Here is a 17003-nt window from a genome sequence, read left to right as displayed (position 1 = left end):
AGGCAAGATCTGCTACAGCGGATCATGTCCGCCCGCACATTGTTAAATAGGCCCCTATAACTTAAAGGAATAGGAAAGTCAAAATTAAACTTGCATGATTCAGATAGAGCAAGTAATTTTAAGACACTTTTCAATTCACTTCTATTTTAAAATGTGCTTTGTTCTCGTGGTATCCCTTGTTGAAAAAGAATATGCTCATATCATACACTAGTGGGAGCTGATGGCTAAATAGATGTGTTCAGCTAGCTGCCAGTAGTGCAATGCTGTTTCTTCAGCAAAGGATAACAAGAAAACTAAACAATTTTGATAATGGAAGCAAATTGGATTATTTTTTTTTAAATTGTATGTTCTATCCAAATCATGAAATTAATTTTGGGGGATTCCTGTCCCTTTAAGTAAAAATGACCTCTCTTCCTCCCATGCTTCTGCAATCTGCAGCTACACGTCTGCTCTTACTGCTGCTGTCAACATAATTTGTGCAGCAGTGGTGACTCTGGGAACTATATATAGGGGCCACATAAGATACCACAGTCAGAACTGGGGGGGCACTAATAATTTCACCACTAAATCATATATATATATTACGGTACCTACTAAACCTCTGCACTGTGCCATGTAAGACTCATTTATCAAGGTCATCATCTAGCAAAGCTTTATTTAAACATTAAAGAAAGAAAAAAAAACATGGCAGCCAGGCACAGGTTTCTGAACTACTCTGTATAAGCCGTGTAAGTATTTTTCTTTCATGATTCAGATAGCGCAGATATTTTTTTGAACAGCTTTCCAATGCACTTCTTTTTTCAAATGTTCTTTATTCTCTTGGTATCCTTTATCAAAGTAGTAACAATGCACTACTGTGAGCTAGCTGAACACATTGGATGAACCAATGACAGTAGGAAAATATGTGTAGCCACCAATCAGCAGCTATCAATCAGTATTGCTTTGCTGCCTGCCTAGATCTGCTTTTCAACAAAGGATAACAAGGGAAGGGAGAAAATTATATAATAGAATCAAAGTGGAAAGTTGTTTAAAACCACATGCTCTATTTAAATCATGTATGTGTCATTTTTACTTTATTGCCCCTTTAAGCAAGTTTTTTTACACACTTTTATAATCCCAAACTTGCTAATGTTATACACTGTATGGCAGATCAGCAAGTGGGCAATACATGGGAGCATTCTGCATTTAAACTCTCCTGTAGATAGATAGATATATACTGTATAGATAGATAGATAGATAGACATATGTTAAATAGATATACAGATAGATGATAATGATGCATATGTTAAAACTCATGGCTACCTTGAAAGGATTAAAATGTGTGTCTTTATGTCTGGAGGCTGTTGTGCATGTCTGATCAGGGCCTGTATTGTCTGGGGGTCTCTCTCTATTCTAGCTGAGAACACAGATTAGTCATTATTGTACTCACCTAGGACTGCTTCCTTTGACTGCAAAAGTAGACTCACAGGGAAAAGTAGCAATGAGCCAGGGTCAGGGCAAGGTCAGGGTCATGTGACTGATGACTAATTTCAGATTATGAAAATACAATTTTCACTCTATCAGTTTCAGTATATAGTATATTGATTTCACTATATAGAATATGTATTTCATTATATAAAATATGGTTTTCACTATATAGAATATGGATTTCATTATATAAAATATGGATTTCACTATAGAATATGGATTTCATTTTATGATAAACATTTCTCACTATATGATGTAACCAATTCTATGGGCTCCTTGTACTAAATGGCGGGCGGACAGCTCCTCAACTCGCAAAGCTGTCCACTCGCCTTCGCTACACACAGGCAGCGGATCTGTTGATCCGCTTTCCCGTATGTATCATTACACACTCATCGGAGTGTGTAATGCCCGCCCCTTCAATCGCACGACCAATCACGCGACCGAAGGAGCTGTCAATCACCGAGAGCGAGTGTGCTCTCAGTGATTTTGCTGACCAATGCTTCTTACATTGCGGGAAGCAGGCTCGCATATGTGAACCTGCCCCGCAAAGGCTCCGGAGCAGCTTTCGCTGCTTCGTACATGGAGCCCTATGACAAAAACTATAAGCAAAGTTGAATTATTTTCACACACAATGCTAATGTTATACACTGTATGGCAGATCAGCAAGTGGTCAATACATGGAAGCATTCTGCATTTAAACTCTCCTGTAGATAGATAGATATACAGATAGATAGATAGATAGATAGATAGATAGATAGATAGATAGATAGAGATAGACAAACATATAGATAGAAAGATATACAGATAGATAATAGATAGATAGATAGATAGATAGATAGATATACATACATATAGATAGATATATGATAAACAGACAGATTGATGGTAGATAGACAGATAGATAAATAGATAGAGAGATAGACAAACAGATGATAGGTAGATAGATATATGATAGAAAGAGATAGATACACATATAGATAGGCAATAGAAGATATACAGATAGATAGATGATATATAAATAGATATAAAAATAGATGGATATATGATAGCTAGACAGACAGACAGATGATGGACTCAAAAATAGAAAGACAGACAGATAGATGATAGAGAGATGATAGATAGATAGATAGATAGATGATAGAGAGATATATATACAGGTAGATATATAGATAGATAGATGATAGATAAATTCATAGATATACAAATAGATAGATATATGATAGCTAGCTAGACAGATAGATGATGGACAGACAGATGATAGATAGATGATAGATAGATCAGACATAGTAAGACAAATAGATGTGGAACTTGAGGTAAAGTGAATATGTTTGTATTAGAAAAAAAAGACTATGCTTTATTTGCATACAGTGTTTAAAGGGACACTAAACCAAAAAAAAATATTTTATAATTCAAGTAGAGAATAAAATTTTAAACAACATTCCAATTTACTTCTATTATCTAATTTGCTTAATTTTTCATATATCCTTTTTTGAAGAAATAGCAATGCACATGGGTGAGCCAATCACACGAGGCATCTATGTGCAGTCACCAATCAGCAGCTAACGAGCCTATCTAGATATGCTTTTCAGCAAATAATATCAAGAAAATGAAGTAAATTAGAAAATAGAAGTAAATTAGAATGTTGTTTAAAATTGCATATACTTTCTGTATCATGAAATAAAAAATTTGGGTTTCATGTCCCTTTAATTTGATATAAATAAAGCCATATAATTTAAGTCTCTTATTTTAATAATAGGAATATTTAGTTATAATTTAGGAAATAACTGATAATGACAGACAGCCACACTATGGGGCTAATTTAACAAGCTGTGAATGCAGCTGTTTCCGCAAGATCCTTCAGGCTCGTTGGAAATGTAAGTTAAAAAGAAGCGGTCTTAAGACCGATGCTCCTTAACTCGTCCGCCACATCTGAGGCGGCGAACAGCAATCAGCACGATCAGATTCGATCAGGTTGATTGACACCCCCTGCTAGCAGCCGATTGGTAGAGAATGTGCAGGGGGTTGCATTGCACAAGCATTTCACTAGTACAGCTTGTGCAATGATAAATGCAGACAGCGTATGCTGTCGGAATTTATGTATGTGCGGCTCATGTCCGCCTGCACAATGTGAAATCGGCCCCTATAACTTAAAGGGATAGGAAAGACAAAATTAAACTTGCATGATTCAGATAGAGCAAGTCATTTTAAGACACTTTTCAATTCACTTCTATTTTCAAATGTGCTTCGTTTTCTTGGTATCCCTTGTTGAAAAAGAATACGCACATATCCTACACTAGTGGGAGCTAGCTGCTGATTGGTTCCACCAAACATTTGTCTCTTGTGATTAGCTAACTAGATGTGTTCAGCTAGCTGCCAGCAGTGCAATGCTGTTTCTTCAGCAAAGGATAACAAGAGAACAAAGCAATTTTGTTAATGGAAGTTAATTGGAATTTTTATTTGTTCTATACAAATCATGAAAGAAAATGTTGGTGTTTCCTGTCCCTTTAAGTAAAAATGACCTCTCTTCCTCCAATGCTTCTGCAATCTGCAGCTCTCACTGCTGCTGTCAGTAGAATTTGTGCAGCAGTGGTGACTCTGGGAACTATATATAGGGGCCACATAAGATACCACAGTCAGAACTGGGGGGGCACTAATCATTTCACCACTAAATCATATATATATATATTACAGTACCTACTAAATCATATATATATATATATATATTACAGTACCTACTAAATCATATATATATATATATATTACAGTACCTACTAAATCATATATATATATATATATATTATAGTACAGTTTGTGACTACACCTTGCTAGATAAGCAGGTTAGTCACCCAAAAGGAAAGATGCTTATATACACTGAGATAATATCATTATAAATTATACATTTTGGATTACTGTGACGTCAAGAACAAGAGTATTATTGTGTATAAAATATAACTTTTATTAGTATCTTTTAAAAAGACAGCTTTTGTGGATGGTGATGCTGCCCTCGAAAATTAAAAACACACTCACTGTGTATGTTGAATTAACAGCTTATGCTTTTGATCTAAAAAAAAAAAAAATTAAAAAAAAAAAAAATTTTTTTTTTAATAACAGATCTTAGTATGGCTAATAGCGATAGACTTCAGAGGAGCAGTGTACTAAAGAGTCTTACTGTATCATTAGATCATCTTTGGTATTTTATTAGCTCTTTAGTAGTTCCCAATTTATTGTGCCCACCTATATGGAAGTCTATATTTGATTAATAGATACAACTGCTGATAAATTTGGGTGTCACAAATCTACTGTGCACCTATGTAGGTAACAGCCTAAAACAATACTATAAAGTTTATAAGTTGCTAAACCAAGTAGTTTATTGAACCACACAGTGTGGTGGATACAACATGGAATAGTATGATTACTAAATAAATTGTTTTGTTATGCGGCTTATTTTGTCCTTTTATTATCTCAGGTTATGGTGATACTGCTTGTAATACTAGATAAATAATTACTAGGTAGGTATTTTGGATACTGCTAGGTACTCAAAGAATAGCCTAAGGTATATTCGAGTTGGTCATTTGGTTACAAATCTCAATCTATTATGTTGCAAGCTTACTAGATTATTGTTGCCCCCTAGATTGTATTATTCCACCAAATAAAGGGCTGGTAGATTGTAGCTTGTAATATGCAATTAATGAGAAAATGTGCCAAGCGTTATATAGCTTAGTTCAGTCTAAGCTCTAGTTAGAGGCAAAACCTTAGTTTCATATGAATTAGCTAATGCTAATTGTTATTAATGTTATAATACCACCTAGGGCTGTAACACCCATCAACTTCGAGATAAAGAAAACCTGTCTCTGTATTACACAACAACAACCACCGGACCGAAGCTAGATTGTAATACTATGTCTGGCTAGACTTGGTTTTAGTATTCAGCGTAAGTACATGTATCTAGGCATAAGAGCCTATAGCGACTAAGTCTTATATTTATATTAGTAATTAAGCATGCTGTTATTCTAATAGTTTTACAACAAGTGAGGCTAATTAAAAAGACCCCTGACGCGGCGTTTCACTAACGCTTCCTCAGAGGGGTTACGCGGGCCGACTAACATCCGGTCTTATATACCCGTATGTTGTGCTTGGCTCTGAGTTCTGATTGGGCTATTGGTTGGAGTGCATGTCAATCTACCTTAGTGACGTGGAATGTTTTGATCAATTGTATGACGATAAGGAAACATAGTTGCAAATATCAGGCAAACACTGTGATATTTTGTATTCAGGCAAGTCCCAAGTTTATAATGTTTAGGGATTTTGTGAACAGTCGCGCTTGCCTTAAATTTTGAAAGTATACCATATTAGATTGATTAGGTTGAAGAATCATATTAACTAAGATGTTGGCTTCACTTCTGATGCGAAAGAAGGGGGAAAAAAAAGGGAAAAAAGAAGAGAAGATAAAAAAAGAAGTAACGAAGGATGTTTATACCGGACGAGTGAGTGCTCTCCAGCTATTGAGCACCATAAATGAAAATTTACATCAAATTAAAATTGTGTTAATAAACTAAAGGTGATATATTATCCGTGAAATAAAACAATGAAATTATGTGTACTATAAATAATTAATAAATAATAATTAACTGTTGTATGAATTATTTTTTTTTTACAGTGATAAACGAATCTTACTATTGTGTGGTAATTTTGTGAGATGCTACTGGGTGTTTGTACGATTTATTACAATAAATTGACTGTGTTAAAAATTATAAAAAAAAGGGTGAAATCAAAAAAATCATGTGTAAAAATAGAAATATCTCTTGAATCTCTATAAATAATACTTATATGTCTAAGTGACAATGTGATTTATCACACTCTATCTGGACTTATATACATACAGATATATAGCTACCTTAGTATGTATTTAAGGGTTTAATTAACTTAAGTGCAAAAATTAAAAAATATGTGCAATATACATTCATTTTCTAAAGTGAAAATAATGTTTTTACATTATTATTTTAAGGAAAATCTGGTGTTTTAGTGACTTACAGTCTGAGTGACTTCACATAAATTTTACATCTAAAATAAAAGGTGATGTATTGAATGTGGGAAATAGGTTATATATCCCATAATGGTTGGAAAGAATCTTCTGTATTATTTTTATTAGAACTTCTTGTGTTTTAACCTAATATGTTAAAATGATTTTGTTGTGTAGGATGCTAGGACTTATTTACAAATATACATGATAGTTATTATGATCATTAAGTCCATATGGTTTTACACTATTAAGTAAGTGTATCCATCTACACTCCATTTTCAACAGTGTTTGCTCTAGGTTCCCACCTCTTATTCCAAGGGTGGCCTTTTGTAATACAGAGAATTTGAGTAAGGAATCATTACTGTTATGTTTGTGATAAAAGTGTTTAGCCACACTAGTTATCTGTCTGTTTTTTTCCAGGTCCTTTTGAGCATTTTTTATATTTCTGCTGTGTTCCATTATTCTAGTTCTGGCCTGACGTGTCGTCATCCCAACATAGAATAATTTACATGGGCACTGGAGGACATACACAACTCCTGCTGTAGTGCAGGAGAAATGTGCCGATAGTGCATGTTGGTTTCCATATTTATCAGTTATTTCCTTAATTTTCCACACTTTAGGGCATGTACTGCATGTTCCACATGGGAACATGCCTTTGGATTGACATGCTCTCTTTGGCATGTGAGTGTAGTGGCTTGAAACTAGAGTATCTTTCAGATTTCTGGGTCTTTTATAACCTATGGATACTCTGTCCCCAATCTGACTTGAAAGTAGCGGATCATTTTGTAGTATACAGGGAGTGCAGAATTATTAGGCAAGTTGTATTTTTGAGGATTAATTTTATTATTAAACAACAGCCATGTTCTCAATGAACCCAAAAAACTCATTAATATCAAAGCTGAATAGTTTTGGAAGTAGTTTTTAATTTGTTTTTAGTTATAGCTATTTTAGGGGGATATCTGTGTGTGCAGGTGACTATTACTGTGCATAATTATTAGGCAACTTAACAAAAAACAAATATATACCCATTTCAATTATTTATTTTTACCAGTGAAACCAATATAACATCTCAACATTCACAAATATACATTTCTGACATTCAAAAACAAAACAAAAACAAATCAGTGACCAATATAGCCACCTTTCTTTGCAAGGACACTCAAAAGCCTGCCATCCATGGATTCTGTCAGTGTTTTGATCTGTTCACCATCAACATTGTGTGCAGCAGCAACCACAGCCTCCCAGACACTGTTCAGAGAGGTGTACTGTTTTCCCTCCTTGTAAATCTCACATTTGATGATGGACCACAGGTTCTCAATGGGGTTCAGATCAGGTGAAAAAGGAGGCCATGTCATTAGATTTTCTTCTTTTATACCCTTTCTTGCCAGCCACACTGTGGAGTACTTGGGCGCGTGTGATGGAGCATTGTCCTGCATGAAAATCATGTTTTTCTTGAAGGATGCAGACTTCTTCCTGTACCACTGCTTGAAGAAGGTGTCTTCCAGAAACTGGCAGTAGGACTGGGAGTTGAGCTTGACTCCATCCTCAACCCGAAAAGGCCCCACAAGCTCATCTTTGATGATACCAGCCCAAACCAGTACTCCACCTCCACCTTGCTGGCATCTGAGTCGGACTGGAGCTCTCTGCCCTTTACCAATCCAGCCACGGGCCCATCCATCTGGCCCATCAAGACTCACTCTCATTTCATCAGTCCATAAAACCTTAGAAAAATCAGTCTTGAGATATTTCTTGGCCCAGTCTTGATGTTTCAGCTTGTGTGTCTTGTTCAGTGGTGGTCGTCTTTCAGCCTTTCTTACCTTGGCCATGTCTCTGAGTATTGCACACCTTGTGCTTTTGGGCACTCCAGTGATGTTGCAGCTCTGAAATATGGCCAAACTGGTGGCAAGTGGCATCTTGGCAGCTGCACGCTTGACTTTTCTCAGTTCATGGGCAGTTATTTTGCGCCTTGGTTTTTCCACACGCTTCTTGCGACCCTGTTGACTATTTTGAATGAAACGCTTGATTGTTCGATGATCACGCTTCAGAAGCTTTGCAATTTTAAGAGTGCTGCATCCCTCTGCAAGATATCTCACTATTTTTGACTTTTCTGAGCCTGTCAAGTCCTTCTTTTGACCCATTTTGCCAAAGGAAAGGAAGTTGCCTAATAATTATGCACACCTGATATAGGGTGTTGATGTCATTAGACCACACCCCTTATCATTATAGAGATGCACATCACCTAATATGCTTAATTGGTAGTAGGCTTTCGAGCCTATACAGCTTGGAGTAAGACAACATGCATAAAGAGGATGATGTGGTCAAAATACTCATTTGCCTAATAATTCTGTACTCCCTGTATGCCAGTGTTCATTCATGATTTTGGTTATTTGTTTGATTTGTGGGTTATATGATGTTATCAGTCTGGGTTTGTTGTCAGTCTTTTTTTGCCTTGGTTGTAATAGCACTTGGCGATCTGTACACATGGCTAACGTTTTTGCTTTTTTGATGGAGCGTTTGCTATAGCCCCGATCCTGGAGTCTTGTTGATAGTTTAGTTGCTTCTTGCCTGAATGTACCTAGATCAGAACAGTTTCTACGCAACCTAATAAATTCCCCTTTGGGAATGGCTTTCAGGGTACAGGGTGCATGGGCACTTGTGTGATGTAGTAAGGTATTGGTGGCAGTTTTTTTCCTGAATATGGTCATGCTTACTGTTCCTTGTGGATCAACTAGTATTTGTAAATCTAGGAAGTTTACCATTTGCTGACTGTACTCATAAGTGAGTTTTATATTCAGCTTGTTGTTGTTCAAAATATTCATGAATTCCATCAATTCACTTTCTGGGCCTTCCCAGATGAACAGGATGTCATCTATGTAGCGCATCCAGCAGGGAATGTACTGCATATATTTGTCATTGTCACTCGTAAAGACTGTTAAATTCTCCCACCATCCTAAAAACAAGTTAGCGTATGTGGGTGCACATGCTGTGCCAATGGCAGTACCCTGTGTTTGCAAATAGAATCTGTCTTTGAATGTGAAATAATTGTGATGTAGCACGAAATGTAACAAATCTTTAATGAATTGATTATGGTCATGATTATCTGTAACATTAGTCCCTAGAAAATGGGAGATAGCTTGTTCTCCTAGGTGGTGTTTAATATTTGTATACAGTGACTCAACGTCAGCTGTAACAATAAAAGAATTTGGTGTTAATATCATGTTGTTTAATTTTTGGAGCACTTCCATCGTATCTTTTACATATGAAGGTAAGGTATATAGATATTCCCTGAGTCTCTGATCAATGTATTGACTGGGTTTTTCAGTGAGACTCCCATTGCCTGACACAATGGGGCGGCCTGGAGGTTTATGAATGTCTTTGTGTATTTTAGGAATTAAATAGAATGTTGCAGTAGTCGGATGTGATTGGGATAAAAACTGTTTTTCTGTAGCATTGATAATTTGGTCCTTATAGGCCTTTTCTATGATTTTATTGTATTTCTCACTGTACATATAAGTTGGATTACCAAGTAGTTTTTTGTAACATTGATCATTATCCAGTTGTTTGGTGGCTTCTTCAAGGTACATATTTCTATCCCATAGGACTATATTGCCACCTTTATCCGATGATTTTATGATGGTATCATGCCATGTATTAATTTCTTGCAGTGCTAATTGTTCTTGTTTTGACAGATTTGAATTGGTTTTGTACACCGGTAGTTTTTCAATTTCTGCACACACTATTTCCTGAAATACTTGAATTTGAGGTGATAAGTTATTTGGAGGAATATATTTGGATTTATTTTTGATTTGCTGCCTCCAGTTAATGTCTGGAGGTGTATTCCCCATATTCTCCTCCAAAAGGTCTTGTAGATCCTGTAGTGCTGTTTGGTCTGTAATAGTCCAATCTTCTCCTAGTTCTTTTTTGGCATATAATTTCTTTAACAACAATTTTCTTGTATACAGATTGATATCTTTTACTACTTCAAATTTGTTTAATTTATTAGTAGGACAGAAACTAAGACCCTTAGATAACACTGAGATGTGGTGTTTGTCTAAAATATGACTTGTTAGATTTACAACTTTTAAGTTCCCATTCTGATCTTTGAGAAGGGACTTGGCTGTCTCCTTCTTGTCTCCCTTTGAGGGGTAGTCTGTGGTTTGCGCTTGTTTGGCCTTGATTCTTGTGGTACTTTGCTGCCCGGTATTGTATGTTGCCTGCCTGTGGTTGTACCTAAAAAAGAAGAGGAGGCACCCTCAGATGTTGAAAGGGATGTTGGCTCACTATGTATTATAGCTTGTGTTAGTGATCTGGTATAAGTTCTTGGTTGGATGGTAATGTCCCCACTGGTGCTTTCTATGGAAGTGTCAGACTCAGAGATTTCAATGTCACTATCATTTTGTTGTGATGTGTATTGGCGTGGTCTAATACTATGAGAGCGAGTATTGTACCTTTTTTGCCACTTGTAAACTCTTTTGTTTAAGTAGTCTTGTTGATCTCTCTGGTACTTTTGTTTTTTTGTCTGTATCAGTTCTGTTTCTAATTTGTCTAGCTCTGACTGATATTGTTTATATAGGTTTGTGAATTTCTCTAAATTTTCAAAGCTTTTCAAGCTATCATTATGTTCTTGTATTTCTACTTCCAAAGAAGCAACCTCATCTTGATCTGCTTCTATTAAAATTTGCATTAATGTTAGTGAGCATGTTGTTAAGGCTTTTTCCCATCTTTCTGTATGTTCAGGTTTTTTTAGCTCATACCCTGGGAACATTTTAATACGCAATCCTCTAGGGATCATTTTATCCTGTTGATATTTCTGAAAAAAGTGTAAATTCCACCATCTCTTTGTATGCTTATATAAAGTTTTGTGTGACTGGCATAATAACTCATTGATCTGATCCTCTGCTACATTTTGAGGTGACTCAGTAGAAATGTTAAACATAGAGTTCAAATCTTGTAGTCTTTTTTGTTGTCTTGCTAATAAATCGTTTTGTAAACTCATTTTGTTTGGTCACAGTAATAGGTTCCTATAGAAATCCTAGTTATATAACTAGGTATACAATAACATATACTGAGAGAAGAGAGTTGGAACCTTGTTATGATAATAGGATGTATAATTTTACTACTTGAGTGTTATGCAATATTGTAAATATCACAACAAAATGATAGTGACATTGAAATCTCTGAGTCTGACACTTCCATAGAAAGCACCAGTGGGGACATTACCATCCCACCAAGAACTTATACCAGATCACTAACACAAGCTATAATACATAGTGTGCCAACATCCCTTTCAACATCTGAGGGTGCCTCCTCTTCTTTTGTAGGTACAACCACAGGCAGGCAACATACAATACCGGGCAGCAAAGTACCACAAGAATCAAGGCCAAACAAGCGCAAACCACAGACTACCCCCTCAAAGGGAGACAAGAAGGAGACAGCCAAGTCCCTTCTCAAAGATCAGAATGGGAACTTAAAAGTTGTAAATCTAACAAGTCATACTTTAGACAAACACCACATCTCAGTGTTATCTAAGGGTCTTAGTTTCTGTCCTACTAATAAATTAAACAAATTTGAAGTAGTAAAAGATATCAATCTGTATACAAGAAAATTGTTGTTAAAGAAATTATATGCCAAAAAAGAACTAGGAGAAGATTGGACTATTACAGACCAAACAGCACTACAGGATCTACAAGACCTTTTGGAGGAGAATATGGGGAATACACCTCCAGACATTAACTGGAGGCAGCAAATCAAAAATAAATCCAAATATATTCCTCCAAATAACTTATCACCTCAAATTCAAGTATTTCAGGAAATAGTGTGTGCAGAAATTGAAAAACTACCGGTGTACAAAACCAATTCAAATCTGTCAAAACAAGAACAATTAGCACTGCAAGAAATTAATACATGGCATGATACCATCATAAAATCATCGGATAAAGGTGGCAATATAGTCCTATGGGATAGAAATATGTACCTTGAAGAAGCCACCAAACAACTGGATAATGATCAATGTTACAAAAAACTACTTGGTAATCCAACTTATATGTACAGTGAGAAATACAATAAAATCATAGAAAAGGCCTATAAGGACCAAATTATCAATGCTACAGAAAAACAGTTTTTATCCCAATCACATCCGACTACTGCAACATTCTATTTAATTCCTAAAATACACAAAGACATTCATAAACCTCCAGGCCGCCCCATTGTGTCAGGCAATGGGAGTCTCACTGAAAAACCCAGTCAATACATTGATCAGAGACTCAGGGAATATCTATATACCTTACCTTCATATGTAAAAGATACGATGGAAGTGCTCCAAAAATTAAACAACATGATATTAACACCAAATTCTTTTATTGTTACAGCTGACGTTGAGTCACTGTATACAAATATTAAACACCACCTAGGAGAACAAGCTATCTCCCATTTTCTAGGGACTAATGTTACAGATAATCATGACCATAATCAATTCATTAAAGATTTGTTACATTTCGTGCTACATCACAATTATTTCACATTCAAAGACAGATTCTATTTGCAAACACAGGGTACTGCCATGGGCACAGCATGTGCACCCACATACGCTAACTTGTTTTTAGGATGGTGGGAGAATTTAACAGTCTTTACGAGTGACAATGACAAATATATGCAGTACATTCCCTGCTGGATGCGCTACATAGATGACATCCTGTTCATCTGGGAAGGCCCAGAAAGTGAATTGATGGAATTCATGAATATTTTGAACAACAACAAGCTGAATATAAAACTCACTTATGAGTACAGTCAGCAAATGGTAAACTTCCTAGATTTACAAATACTAGTTGATCCACAAGGAACAGTAAGCACGACCATATTCAGGAAAAAAACTGCCACCAATATCTTACTACATCACACAAGTGCCCATGCACCCTGTACCCTGAAAGCCATTCCCAAAGGGGAATTTATTAGGTTGCGTAGAAACTGTTCTGATCTAGGTACATTCAGGCAAGAAGCAACTAAACTATCAACAAGACTCCAGGATCGGGGCTATAGCAAACGCTCCATCAAAAAAGCAAAAACGTTAGCCATGTGTACAGATCGCCAAGTGCTATTACAACCAAGGCTAAAAAAGACTGACAACAAACCCAGACTGATAACATCATATAACCCACAAATCAAACAAATAACCAAAATCATGAATGAACACTGGCATATACTACAAAATGATCCGCTACTTTCAAGTCAGATTGGGGACAGAGTATCCATAGGTTATAAAAGACCCAGAAATCTGAAAGATACTCTAGTTTCAAGCCACTACACTCACATGCCAAAGAGAGCATGTCAATCCAAAGGCATGTTCCCATGTGGAACATGCAGTACATGCCCTAAAGTGTGGAAAATTAAGGAAATAACTGATAAATATGGAAACCAACATGCACTATCGGCACATTTCTCCTGCACTACAGCAGGAGTTGTGTATGTCCTCCAGTGCCCATGTAAATTATTCTATGTTGCGATGACGACACGTCAGGCCAGAACAAGAATAATGGAACACAGCAGAAATATAAAAAATGCTCAAAAGGACCTGGAAAAAAACAGACAGATAACTAGTGTGGCCAAACACTTTTATCACAAACATAACAGTAATGATTCCTTACTCAAATTCTCTGTATTACAAAAGGCCACCCTTGGAATAAGAGGTGGGAACCTAGAGCAAACACTGTTGAAAATGGAGTGTAGATGGATACACTTACTTAATAGTGTAAAACCATATGGACTTAATGATCATAATAACTATCATGTATATTTGTAAATAAGTCCTAGCATCCTACACAACAAAATCATTTTAACATATTAGGTTAAAACACAAGAAGTTCTAATAAAAATAATACAGAAGATTCTTTCCAACCATTATGGGATATATAACCTATTTCCCACATTCAATACATCACCTTTTATTTTAGATGTAAAATTTATGTGAAGTCACTCAGACTGTAAGTCACTAAAACACCAGATTTTCCTTAAAATAATAATGTAAAAACATTATTTTCACTTTACAAAATGAATGTATATTGCACATATTTTTTAATTTTTGCACTTAAGTTAATTAAACCCTTAAATACATACTAAGGTAGCTATATATCTGTATGTATATAAGTCCAGATAGAGTGTGATAAATCACATTGTCACTTAGACATATAAGTATTATTTATAGAGATTCAAGAGATATTTCTATTTTTACACATGATTTTTTTGATTTCACCCTTTTTTTTATAATTTTTAACACAGTCAATTTATTGTAATAAATCGTACAAACACCCAGTAGCATCTCACAAAATTACCACACAATAGTAAGATTCGTTTATCACTGTAAAAAAAATAATTCATACAACAGTTAATTATTATTTATTAATTATTTATAGTACACATAATTTCATTGTTTTATTTCACGGATAATATATCACCTTTAGTTTATTAACACAATTTTAATTTGATGTAAATTTTCATTTATGGTGCTCAATAGCTGGAGAGCACTCACTCGTCCGGTATAAACATCCTTCGTTACTTCTTTTTTTATCTTCTCTTCTTTTTTCCCTTTTTTTTCCCCCTTCTTTCGCATCAGAAGTGAAGCCAACATCTTAGTTAATATGATTCTTCAACCTAATCAATCTAATATGGTATACTTTCAAAATTTAAGGCAAGCGCGACTGTTCACACAATCCCTAAACATTATAAACTTGGGACTTGCCTGAATACAAAATATCACAGTGTTTGCCTGATATTTGCAACTATGTTTCCTTATCGTCATACAATTGATCAAAACATTCCACGTCACTAAGGTAGATTGACATGCACTCCAACCAATAGGCAATCGTATCTACAGCCCAATCAGAACTCAGAGCCAAGCACAACATACGGGTATATAAGACCGGATGTTAGTCGGCCCGCGTAACCCCTCTGAGGAAGCGTTAGTGAAACGCCGCGTCAGGGGTCTTTTTAATTAGCCTCACTTGTTGTAAAACTATTAGAATAACAGCATGCTTAATTACTAATATAAATATAAGACTTAGTCGCTATAGGCTCTTATGCCTAGATACATGTACTTACGCTGAATACTAAAACCAAGTCTAGCCAGACATAGTATTACAATCTAGCTTCGGTCCGGTGGTTGTTGTTGTGTAATACAGAGACAGGTTTTCTTTATCTCGAAGTTGATGGGTGTTACAGCCCTAGGTGGTATTATAACATTAATAACAATTAGCATTAGCTAATTCATATGAAACTAAGGTTTTGCCTCTAACTAGAGCTTAGACTGAACTAAGCTATATAACGCTTGGAACATTTTCTCATTAATTGCATATTACAAGCTACAATCTACCAGCCCTTTATTTGGTGGAATAATACAATCTAGGGGGCAACAATAATCTAGTAAGCTTGCAACATAATAGATTGAGATTTGTAACCAAATGACCAACTCGAATATACCTTAGGCTATTCTTTGAGTACCTAGCAGTATCCAAAATACCTACCTAGTAATTATTTATCTAGTATTACAAGCAGTATCACCATAACCTGAGATAATAAAAGGACAAAATAAGCCGCATAACAAAACAATTTATTTAGTAATCATACTATTCCATGTTGTATCCACCACACTGTGTGGTTCAATAAACTACTTGGTTTAGTAACTTATAAACTTTATAGTATTGTTTTAGGCTGTTACCTCCATAGGTGCACAGTAGATTTGTGACACCCAAATTTATCAGCAGTTGTAGATTGTTATCTTACAAGCTGGTGTTTACTGAGCTTAAGCATATATCTATTAATCAAATATAGACTTCCATATAGGTGGGCACAATAAATTGGGAACTACTAAAGAGCTAATAAAATACCAAAGATGATCTAATGATACAGTAAGACTCTTTAGTACACTGCTCCTCTGAAGTCTATCGCTATTAGCCATACTAAGATCTGTTATAAAAAAAAAAAAAAAAAAAAAAAATTTAAATTTTTTTTTTTTTTTAGATCAAAAGCATAAGCTGTTAATTCAACATACACAGTGAGTGTGTTTTTAATTTTCGAGGGCAGCATCACCATCCACAAAAGCTGTCTTTTTAAAAGATACTAATAAAAGTTATATTTTATACACAATAATACTCTTGTTCTTGACGTCACAGTAATCCAAAATTTATAATTTATAATGATATTATCTCAGTGTATATAAGCATCTTTCCTTTTGGGTGACTAACCTGCTTATCTAGCAAGGTGTAGTCACAAACTGTACTATATTGTATTCTATATGCTTACGCACTGCTTCCTGAGTGTTGAATAATAATAAATTGACATATTACATTTACAATATTGCATAACACTCAAGTAGTAAAATTATACATCCTATTATCATAACAAGGTTCCAACTCTCTTCTCTCAGTATATATATATATATATATATATATATATATTACGGTACCTATTAAATCACATATATATATTATGGTGCCTACTAAATCACATATATATATATATATTACGG

Source organism: Bombina bombina, chromosome 1 (assembly GCF_027579735.1).
Source record: "Bombina bombina isolate aBomBom1 chromosome 1, aBomBom1.pri, whole genome shotgun sequence".
NCBI classification, from domain to species: domain Eukaryota; kingdom Metazoa; phylum Chordata; class Amphibia; order Anura; family Bombinatoridae; genus Bombina; species Bombina bombina.
The sequence above is the reverse complement of the archived record's forward strand: the minus strand, read 5'-3'. Positions refer to the sequence as shown.